General features: G+C 35.6%; 1 long non-coding RNA gene across 3 annotated transcripts in view; it reads right to left on the bottom strand.

The window, feature by feature from the left end:
• Window positions 1–1,352: 1,352 nt before the first annotated feature.
• The window catches only part of LOC136146482 (uncharacterized), a 41,258-nt gene continuing 30,641 nt past the window's right edge, over window positions 1,353–11,969 (bottom strand). For 2 of the 3 annotated variants that reach the window (XR_010658993.1, XR_010658994.1), the window contains exons 3-8: window positions 10,586–10,686; window positions 9,571–9,613; window positions 9,106–9,310; window positions 8,505–8,656; window positions 6,459–6,744; window positions 1,353–2,986 (exon numbers count right to left, since the gene is read on the bottom strand). This is a non-coding gene — a long non-coding RNA (uncharacterized lncRNA). The remainder of the gene's footprint in view (window positions 2,987–6,458; window positions 6,745–8,504; window positions 8,657–9,105; window positions 9,311–9,570; window positions 9,614–10,585; window positions 10,687–11,969) is intronic. The other variant, XR_010658995.1, reaches the window with a different exon arrangement.

The raw sequence follows: 11,969 nt of genomic DNA, 5'->3' as shown, positions 1-11,969 counted from the left end.
AATAGGAGAAAATTGCAGCTTTTAATACCAACTAAAGGGTTCATGAGAAAAGATACTTGACACCATTCTTTTAAGAAATAATTCAGTGTTTTTAATAGCATTGTGTCTAAAGGCATTTGAGTTCTACAGACTAATAACTGCATACTGGACATTGAGACTTTTTTGCCAACTGCCATTCAAATAAATGCACCTTAAATTGAATTATGAAAACAACAAAAAAAATTCATCTTTGCCTTTTTCCTCTTATTTTCTTTTACATGCAACTTTATAATTTCCTTCATTTGAAAGATTTTTTACTTTTCATGGAAATTTTACTCTGAAATTTTATCATAATAATTACTAATCAAATTTCAGGATTTAAGTTTATTTTGTATGCCTATTTACAAGTTTTAGAAGAAGAAAGTCAGCTTTCTTAAACAAAGCAAAGTCTTAACTGGTAGTGGCATTTAGCCTCACAAATAAAAAGTTATTCAACTGCTAATACTTTGAGAAATGTTGGGAAATCAGTTAATAAACTATCTCCTTGATCCATTTTCCAAGGGAAAATAAGTAAACGTGGTCAACTAGTAGAAATACACACCAAACCTAGAGATAATATATCGTATAACACAAATGATAGCATCCCTTAGAAGATAACAGTTGAGAAGGTAAGATATGATGTCTGATTTACTAACCATCACACCATCACTCTTTCCTCCAATTTAAGAAAACATTGGAATTCAAATGAATAGAAATAATGCTAGTGTACTGAAATACTATGTCCTAATTTACAAAATAAAAAGCAACTCATTCATAACCTTCAGTATCTTATTATGGGTAACAACTTGTGACACATAACAAATGATTCAGGAACTGCTAGTGTTTTGGGTAATAAATTTAGAACTTTGGGATATAAAATCATGGCCAGACAGATCTTCACAAATTCAATCCAGGATGGAACTGGGAACAGTTATTCCAATCATCCCTGTTAAGATGCTTCTTACTGGTGAAAAACTGGAATAAGAAAGTAGATGACTCAGGGCAGGTACATTTGTTTCTCAATTCAAGTGGACACAGATGTGAGATACTATAAACTTCAGTGGGACACAGGTCAGATTGTAGAGCTGGCTCCCATGGGAGTGGTGTATGAGAACTGGAGGCTAACTTGAGCTCCTTTCAGGCCAGTGCCCAGGAATTCAATGTCTATTGAGTGAGACTCCTGAGGCAAATGGACAGCTAGTCTGAAATAGGTAGCTTTTCAGATCTTTTATGCTGAGGTTTAGATTTAAAAAGAAACTGCAAATACCTATCATGAAACTAAGCTGTGAATACAGCTAAATGCACTGAGCAAAAGCACTATACCTGAAGACAACCCATACTCTAGCAAAAGTAATCTTAGAATCTCATCTTCCAGGACACAGGATGGCATGATGGTTAGAAACATGATTCTGGAGGCTCAGTGCCTCACCACCTGTTAGTTATGTGATGCTGGGCAAATTAGACCATTTGTCTGAGATCCAGTCTTCCCATCTGTAAAGTGGATGATGGGTATAATGTCCAGGACTAACCTAGAATGATGATGAAGATGGAATGCATGAAAAGCATTCAGCACATTTCCTGTCACATTCTAAACAAAATGTGTTATTACTATTATTTTATTACTACTCCTTTCTTCTCTGGTTAGATTTATCTCAAGAACTGAGTCGTTCTGGGTCTCTAGGTGCAGCATCTCAGCTCCATTTAAACATGACTAGGGAAATCAGTAACTCACCTCTGATATATAAACAAATAGTTCCTGACATAATGACACTGAATAAGCAAGCACTGATATAACAAATACTGCAATATTTGTCATTGATGGATAAAGTGACAGTATTCTAACTTATTTTTATGTAATATTCTTACCTAGTAACAGATTTAAATGTGGTTAATCTATTTATTTAATTGCTCCTCCAATCTACAGATTCCAATTCAACACACAAAAAAAACATTAGATGTCATGGGTAATGTTTATCACTAATTTTTATTTTTCCTTTGAAATACAGGTTTTGATGTCATAAAAATGAATGCACCTCAAATGTATAATCCAAGCTTAAGTTAGTCTCAAGTAAGAACTACCTCTGTTACTACAACTATCATTCTTCTTTCTTTTTATCTTTATTCAAAATACAAGTTATGGATAGTTGGAAAGAAGTTTGGTGACATTAAATAAAGAAGTTTGCAATTCTCAACTTCCAAGTGAGAACAGGCACTCACACACCATAAAAGGCAAAAGAATTCTTGCTCAGATGATAGTGTAGGAGCTTAACTTCCTTCTTTTGCCTCTTTGGTTGCCTTTATTTTCTCCTCCAGGTGTCCAAGTATATGAAATATTAATGTGTGTGTGCGCTCAGTTGTATCTGACTCTTTGCAACCGCATGGACTATAGCCACCAGGTTCCTCTGTCCATGGGACTCTCCAGGCAAGATTACTGGAGAGGGTTGCCATTTCCTACTCCAATGAAATATTAATAAAAACACTTATTTACAAGCCAGGGTCGTTCTGGTTTATTACACATATCCACGGGTCTGATTTTTGGTGGCCAAAATAAGGAATCTTGGAGACCATGGGTGATTTTTTTTCTGGTCTCCAAATTTAGACTGAATGAGTAACCGATCCAAGTCTTGGGGCCCTGAGAATGGAAGGAAGAGGCTCCACCAGCAGTTATTCAAGAGTATGAGAAGACTCCTTGATCCCAGTGCTGCCCTTCTGCAATGGTAGTTTCATAAATGGAACAGAAACAACAAGAGAATGCATTTCACCTTAATAACTGGTAGTCATTTGAAATATGAAGGGTTTTGTTTTTCTGGGCTCTTATAGGACAGGCAGGAGGGTAAGCACTTGCAGTTGGAAGTGATATCCTTCAAAGCTGATGTATTTAGCTTCATATAGTTCCACTTGCCTTTTAGTCTTAGTCTCTCTCTTCTGACTCCCCTGATGATAAGACATTCATTTTCAGGTGAGTCCTCTGTTTGGATAAAATTTTGGAAAGTTAGACACCTTTCATCTAACAGCAAGAAAACCCAAGGGTGTAAGCCTACCATGTTATCTACATAATCAAATATGACTTGGTCAGTTTCCTACTATCAAGAGTCAAGATGAAATAAAATGAGCATTGGTGTTAACTCAAGTTTTAAAACCATTTTTGACTGATTACTTAATGATTCTGAATCTGTTTTAGAAGTTCTGGAGATCTGCAGAGGCATTAGGTTTCAAAGAACAGCAGTGAAACAAAACTATATGGCTTAGGTGACTGTCCCAATAATTCATACAGTTTGCATAATTCTCAGTTACTTTTTAAGAAATTTCTCTAGGATTAAGGGTTAGCTATTTGTCTAGGATTAAGGAAGGGTTAGCTGAATCTGAACTTGGTTGTTCATGACTCTTTCTTCCCTAAGCTTTATAAGCAGACTTCCAATTAATATTTGATGGTAAATGAGCTATTTCCTCCCTCCCTGACACACTTTGACATGCAACTTTGCAGTTGCTCCCACTAAAAAAATATTGCTCAGACAAATTAGACAATGTTTAAAATTATATTATAATCATTTTCTGTATCAATATTGATGAGAAGTATACATTATATACTTTTATAGTTTGATATGTTGTCTTTTTATGTAATGCTATCATCAATGAACACTACACATTCATAAACAATATTACTAAGTACTAAGTACTTAGTACTAACACTACTAGTAGTGTTAGTCGCTCAGTCGAGTCTGACTCTTTGCAACCCCACAGACTGAAGTCTGCCAGGGTCCTCCATCCATGGGATTCTCCAGGCAAGAAACCTGGAGTGGGTTGCCATTCCCTTCTCCAGAGGATCTTCCTGACCCAGGGATCAAACCTGGGTCTCCTGTATTATAGGCAGATTCTTTACCATCTGAGCTAAAGGAAGATATCTATTACAGGTTTTTAATTAATTAACTCAATTTTAGAATTATGTCATTGGAGTAATATGTAACATTTTGAGTTATATAAAAAAGGTAATATCAGATAAAAAATTCATCCAAACAACACTTAATTTTTAAGAAAAATTAAGAAACTTAATCAAGAAACCAAAGTAATTCTTAAGGAAAACTGATGATTTATTGGTAATTCAGTTTATATGATACAAGCCTTAAGAGACATAATTTCACTGTCTCATAAGTTTTTTAAAAAATTGCAATCTTCATAATTTGCTAAACTTTATTCAATAAACCTTCACTGTAAACTTATTATTTGTGCTAGATACTTTGTATTCCATATTTTAAACTTATTAATGTTTTGAGTAGATATTCATCTTTTTATATTCTTTATTAAATTACTGAATTATAGAGATATTTCCTATAGGATATTTTATGAATAATTAGAAAGAAAACAGAAATATTACTTCTTGGTTCCAGTTCATGTGTACTCTTTTCTGGACTCCTATTTTAAACATACCAAATATTTTGTGAGCCTGCAGTCTCATAATTTTCTGATAAATGCTCCACATTACCAATAGAGCTGTATTTATAAAAGAAAATTTGTAAGCAACAATGTTATTTTTAAGTCATTTTCAGGCTTAAATTTAAAAGCCCTTCCCCACTTGTCTAAGGAATAAAGCTGTAATGTTTGACTTTTTAATTAAAAATAAAAGTTTTATTTCATTCCACTTAACTTTCCAGTTTCATTCTTTTTCACTTGCCCCTCAGTGAAGTATTCAAATGACAGTTGGGGAAATTTCAAAAAGGAGCAAAACAGGCTTGAGAGCAGTAGCTGAATATCTTCTGATATTCCATAAGATGGTACAGAAAAACCCGAGTGAAATTTTTGGCCAACTTAATATATCATTAATTAAATGAGATATATTCTGAGAAGGCAATGGCAACCCACTCCAGCACTCTTGCCTGGAGAATCCCATGGACAGAGGAGCCTGGTAGGCTGCAGTCCATGGGGTCGCTAAGAGTTGGACACGACTGAGCGGCTTCACTTTCCCTTTCCCCTTTCATGCATTGGAGAAGGAAATGGCAACCCACTCCAGTGTTCTTGCCTGGAGAATCCCAGGGACAGGGGAGCCTGGTGGGCTGCCGTCTGTGGGGTTGCATAGAGTCGGACACGACTGAAGCGACTTAGCAGCAGCAGCATTAGGTTGGGGCTTCCCTGGTGGCTCAGCAGAAATATATTAGGTTGGGGCTTTCCTGGTGCCTCTGCCTACACAGGAGATGCAGGTTCTATCTCTGGGTCAGGAAGATCTCCTGGAGGAGGAAATGGCAACCCACTCCAGTATTCTTGCCTGGAGAATTCCATGGACAGAGGAGCCTGGAGGACTACAGTCCGTGGGGTCACAAAGAGACATGACTGAGCAACTAAACAACAACCCATCAGGTTAGAGGGAATTTCTAGTGATAGTAAGATTTCATTGCCAACTCTATTTCAAGTTATTTGAAAAATGATGTTATAATATAAAACAGGAAAATTTTAGTGACCATAATGAGTAATTAAAAGATAAATGTCAACTTTTTAAAAAGGATACAATCTAAGTGTGAGTGAGTGAGAATGAAGTCGCTCAGTCATGTCCCACTCTTTATGACCCTATGGACTGTAGCCTACCAGGTTCCTCCATCCATTGGGAGATCCATCCATGAGGAGATCCATCCTCGCCTCCATTCCAGGCGAGAATACTGGAGTGGGTTGCCATTTCCTTCTCCAGGAGGTCTTCCCAGCCCAGGGATTGAACCCAGGTCTCCTGCATTGTAGGTAGACGCTTTACCATCTGAGCCACCAGGAAGTCTAAGAGTAATGAATATAAAATTTTATAGATTAAAAAAAAGCAAGTTTACAAACATAGAGTGTGGGAAGAGCTAACAGTGCACATGTGAATAAAGTTTAGTTGTTACTTAACAGTTAACTTTTATGTCAAATATTTATCAAGTATCAGCATGCCTGTAACTAGATTTTGAAGTAAAACATAAAGTAAGTCATGACCCATGCTCAAGCTTGAAGTCTTGAAAGCAAACACAAAATGTGATATAATTTCTTAATAATTTTTCATGGCTTACAGTAAAAATATATAATGTCAAAAATTTTGAGTTATTGCATGTGCCTCACATGAAGAATAATACCAATAAAGTCAAATCAGAGAAGTACAATCAAGACTATAAGAATTAAAATTATATCATGTGAAGAATTGAGCATGTCTAGCTTACAAAAGTAAAACTGGATGGGATCCTAAGGATAGATAATTATGATGACAATAATATAATGAAATAAAATAACTGACCCTAATTGGATATTACCTGTATATTAGGCAGTCTAGTGCATCAATTATGTAATTCTAATTTAGCGATTTGTTCTAATTTTACTTCTATTTTATAGATGAAGAAATGAGGTCTAGCACATAGAATAACCTGCCCAAGGTCACAGAGTTATACCCTGAAACTTTAAATTCAGGTCTGTTTAGTATTTGAGTTACTAACCTTGATACCCCTTGACGTGGATCAAATGATACCAAAGGAAACTGTATGAAAGTATTTTGAACTGTTGTTGTTTAGTCACTAAGTCATGTCCAACTCTTCTGCCACCTCATGGAATATAGCCTGCCAGGTTCCTCTGTCCATGGGTTTCTCAAGCAAGAATACTGGGGTGGGTTGCCACTTCCTCTTCCGGTGGATCTTCCTGATGCAGCAGTTGAACCTGCGTCTCCTGCACTGGCAGGCAGATTCCCACCGAGCCACCAGGGAAGTCCAGGCAGCAGGTGGGTATCTACAAATTTTGACAACATTTTACTTTTCATCAATCATAGTATTTTGAAAACACAATTTAAATGTATTTGTATAATATATGCTTTCTATTGTATAAATAGATTTTAGTTTGGAGAAAGTCATTTTAGTTACCTCTGTCTTTTTTAGAAGCAAAGAAGTCACATACAAATCATTTCAGGAAAAGATTTCTAAGGAAGGTTTGTGGTTCTCCTTTCCCATTGTAGGATGCTCTTACAGACATAGTCTTACTACCAAAAATGTTTTTCACTATACATTTCAGAATAAAATTATACATATTTTACTTACAACTTTCATTATGTTGTTTTAAAAGATTGATTTTGAGCTCTGTAGTCATTAAAGATGGCATCAGTTTATATTCTGTTGAATTCTATTTTATTTTTTGAAATGTTTGCTAGTTATGTTTTGGAGTATTAGACAGTTTAGCATCTAATTTAACTTTTAAGCTGCATATCAATATTTTACTTTGCTTCTAAGAGTGAAAAATAGTCTATTTAGTATATATTATTATGATTACTTCTGTTCTATCTTTCTTATTTCCCATATTCTTGGCCCATTGTAGAGAAACATTAGTCCATTAATGATAGATACAGATGGTGTCCATCTGGTATCCATCTTTAACTCTAAAAATGGAGACATAAGGATACTCTGAAACACTAGATTTCAAAATCAGATGTGGACTAACAGCTCAAACCAAAAGTTATTTGATCCATTCTGATTTTTTCCATAGTCCTCAACTTATATTACAAACAAAATTAGAAAAAAAATTTTTCTGAAAATAAGAGTTGTATCTTTAAATTCACCACTTCATCCTACTCCAAGACTGCTAACAAATATCAAAATTATTGATATCAACAAATTTTCCACTTATGGTTTATCTCAAAAATTTCTTGGTAATCACCAATATTTGGAACATCTTCCAAAGTTTTGTTCATAGTGTATTAGTTCTTTGGATAAGAAAAATTCAAGTACTTCAGATAGGAGTGTAGCTAAATAAAATAGGATAATCACAGCTTCATAAAATCTTATCCTGCATTGAGTCCTAGAGGAGAAAAATTATCATGTTTCTCATCAGGGTCACCAGCAATCATAATTATCACTTAAATTCTATTTCATTTATTTTCCTGAGATAGAATGTACCATGATAATGCCTTTCAGGGAGTTTGTGAAGATATAAAGAAAGTTTCAAAAGCATTTTAGGTGTTCCCAGAGAAAGTGTTAACATAAATACAAAGATATGCCATACATTTAATAACAAAAACAGACCTATCCATTTCAGAAAGAAAATAAAAAACAAGAATAAATCCTTGAAATAAATGCATTCATAAAAACAATATATGAGAAGCAGAATACCAATAGCAATAATAAATTTCATAAGCTTAATAGTGATGTTTTGAATAAATATCTAAAGGGAAAAAATAAATTCTCTATACTGTTGCCAATGTAATTTTTTAAATAGATTTTTATACATATTTTCTCATATACATGTACTGGTTTCTCTCAACAATTTTGCTACATTTAGAAATTTTCCTGTTTGTAGGCATGTGTGCACTTTAGTTCTTCAATTTCAAAAAAGTTATTTTTTATACAATATTCCCAGATCTCAAAAATACATAAAGGCATAATGTTTCTAGTTCTTTATCATGTGTTTGTCACTGTGTATGATAGAAATAAATAAGCTAAGCCCAAACCATTTGCTTATGAAGAAATGAAAGAAAATGAAAACCTGTTTATTTTTCTCACTTGGGTCTAAAGGTCACTTTGGAGAGACACTGATTAGGTCCAACATATACCCTTTATAGATGAAGAAACTGAGATCCAAAGCGGTCATGTGACTTTCTCAAAACAATAGAAAAGTCATGCAGAATATTCTTTCACTCATAAACTTTGTATAACTATGAAAAAAGTGGAAATCTTGCAATGTTCTATTGAAAGACTTAAAAAATATTCACACACCCATTCCTTCATTAGCTTGTATCCCTTACATCTCAATTGTGCTTAGGATGGTATCTGCCATCAGCAAGCAGTCAGCAAATAGGGCCCTCCCAGGTGGCATATGAAGGAGAAATATAGACATGGGTTTGATCCCTGAGTCTATCCCTGCCTGCCAATAAAGAAGACATATAGATAGACAAGGGTTCGATCCTTGAGTTGGGAAGACTCCTGAAGCAGGAAATGGAGCCCACTTCAATATTCTTGCCTGGAAAATTCCGTGAACAGAGGAGCCTGGTGGGCTATACTCCATGGGGGTCAAAAAGAGTTGAACATGACTAAACACAGTGAAAATATCAAGAAAAATTTTAAAGTTAATACAGAAGCATTGAGCCTTTTGGTGAAAACTTACCAATGAATCTTGAAAACCTCACTGCTTGTTTGTTGTTAATATTGAAGAATTTGAATCACCAGGAAAAGATCTAATTTGTCAGTATCTTTTAAAATAGAGGAAACTTTGTAGTATATTTTAGAAATATTTTCATTTGAAACTATTTAAAAACTTTATACAGCTTTTTTAGAAAATTATCTTGGAAGTTCATTACATTGTACATCTTCTGCAATGAAAACAGAACAATGAAACATTATGATAAATATACTAGATAATATAAGCAATAATTTAAGCAGCTATTATGAAAAGCTTTTCAAATTTTAGATACACTGAAAATCTCTGTTGACATTTGGCATTCTACATGCCACAACAGGGTTGGAAAATAATGTTGTGCTATTTTATTTTACTTTTGTTTCTGTTTTTTTGTTTGTTTTCATTCCAGTATACTACTGCATGCTATTTTTATTCAGTTGGAGGGATATTTACCTAGCTAGGGCTTCCCTTGTGCCTCAGCTGGTAAAGAATCCACCTGCAATGCGAGAGACCTTGGTTCAATCCTTGGGTTGGGAAGATCGCCTGAAGAAGGGAAAGGCTACCCACTCCAGTATTCTGGCCTGGAGAATTCCATGGATTGTATAGTCCACGGGGTCACAAAGAGTTGGACACGACTGAGTGACTTTCACTTCACTTTAAGCATTATTTACTTAAAAAAAATGAGAAACTAAAAGCATGAAAGTAAAAAGGGGCATATATATATATATAGATAGATAGATAGATAAAATCATAAGTATAAAATAAGCAAAAAAAAAAAAAAAAAAGCTTTGTGCAGGTGATTCCAGAAGTGTTTGAAAGCAAGAGTCCTGGAGAGAGATGCTCTAGTTCCATGTCTTGAAACTGACTTTTCTTGGCTGCATGATGTTGACAAATGAGAAGACCTCTCCAGAACTCAACTTTCCTCATCCCTAAAATAGGTAATAACAATACCCAACTGTTAAGACAGGTGTGAGAGTTAAATAAAGTGATTAAACTATTTTAAAGCTTAAAAGTATTTAAATAAAGATTCACAATGCCTCATAAATAATAAGGAGCATATTAATATTACTATTTTATAGATACTCCGCCTCAAAGGAAGTAATACTACTATTACCATTTTGAGATAAAAGGTGGAAAAAAAGAGTTGCCAGAAAGAAAAGGTAGTAATTTTGGATCCTTGTGTTCCTAATCCTTACACAGTTCAGCTTCCCAGAAACTGGAGAGATCAGAGGAGTCAACCCAGAGATTGATACAAGCAAAGTGCATACTTTATTCCTGGTAAGTACCTGACACATATAATTGAGGATCTGACCAAATCCCTCTACATTTGGTTCAGTTTCTTTGCTCCAGTTATTATAGGATGACATACTCTGAGTACAGACATGCTATGAGTAAAACTGATAACCTCCAAGTGTGATGAACCTCCTTTTGACAAGCACCATTATACAAAGACTAGACCATTACCTACCAGGGAGAGTTTAAGGAATAAACAGGTTGGGATGTCCTGAAAGATCCCTGGCAACTCTAAAATGTTCTGAAAATCCATTCAACTTGGGTTACATATAAACTCTGGTTGAAAGAACAAAAATTAAATTAACATCATAAACAATATTGCAAAAGACTCCCCAGCTTTTAAAAGACCAGCTCTTTTTAGAACTATAAACACAGTAATTGCAAGAAAATATACAGGGAATTCCCAGTCCAATGGTTAGGACCTGCACTTTCACTGTGCAGGACCTGGGTTCAATCCCTGGTTAGGGAATCAAGATCCTGCAAGCTATATGGCCAAACAACAACAAAAAGCAGCTGCTTACAAGTTCATCTTATCTGTTTCTAAAGCATTTCCCTGGTGGCTCAGTGGTGAATCTGCCTGCCAATGCAGGAACCGTGAGCTCAATCTCTGAGTCTGGAAGATCCCCTGGAGAAGGAAATGATTTTTGTTGCTCAGTCATGTCTGACTCTTTGCGACCCCATGGACAGCAGCATGCCAGACTTCCCTGTACAGTATTCTTGCCTGGGAGATCCCATGGACAGAGGAGACTGGCAGGCTATAGTCCATGGGGTCACAAAAGAGTTGGACAGTACTTAGCAACTAAACAACAATAGTTAGCTAGTAGGTCCTACCCTGAGAACATGAAAATAAAATAAACAAGAACTAGAGAGCTTTATGAGGCTGGAGAAGGAAATGGCAACCTACTCCAATGTTCTTGCCTGGAGAATCCCAGGGATGGGGGAGCCTGGTGGGCTGCCGTCTATGGGGTCGCACAGAGTCAGACACGACTGAAGCGACTTAGCAGCAGAGAGCTTTATGAAGACTTCTCAGACACTTTACAAATCCAGATGCCTTCTCCCTAAATTGAACTTATTAAGATATTGCAGAAGAATCAAACCATCCTGATGGTGCAGCTACTCAACAGACACTTGTCTCTTTTCAAAAACTCAGTGATGGTTGGACTATTCCCATCTGTCAGGCCTGCACCACGTGAGGACTATTTCTCCTTCTTGGAGCCAAAAAATGCCAGTATTTAAGGTCTATCAGCCTGAAGTGGCTATGTATATTGAGAGAGGTTTACCATCTGTTCGTTCTCTCCCTTCCCTGATCACTGTGATTAGGGAAAGAAAACATGGGTATGTATATATATTTTCCAAAGCAAGAGAATGAACTTTCAAATTAAATGAGCTTCAGAAACAAATTTACCCACTTGAGCTTTGCCCACTCCCTGGAGCAACTGAAAACCAAAACCAGGATATTTTTCTAAAAGTGGTGGCTGGCTTTCCTTACTTTCTCAATATAGAGAGCATCCACCTACCTGGATGTTACTCTTTTGCTCTAGAGGAGAGCAATTAAAATA

The sequence above is a fragment of the Muntiacus reevesi genome, chromosome 14 (assembly GCF_963930625.1).
Source record: "Muntiacus reevesi chromosome 14, mMunRee1.1, whole genome shotgun sequence".
Classification (NCBI taxonomy): domain Eukaryota; kingdom Metazoa; phylum Chordata; class Mammalia; order Artiodactyla; family Cervidae; genus Muntiacus; species Muntiacus reevesi.
The sequence above is the reverse complement of the archived record's forward strand: the minus strand, read 5'-3'. Positions and strand labels throughout refer to the sequence as shown.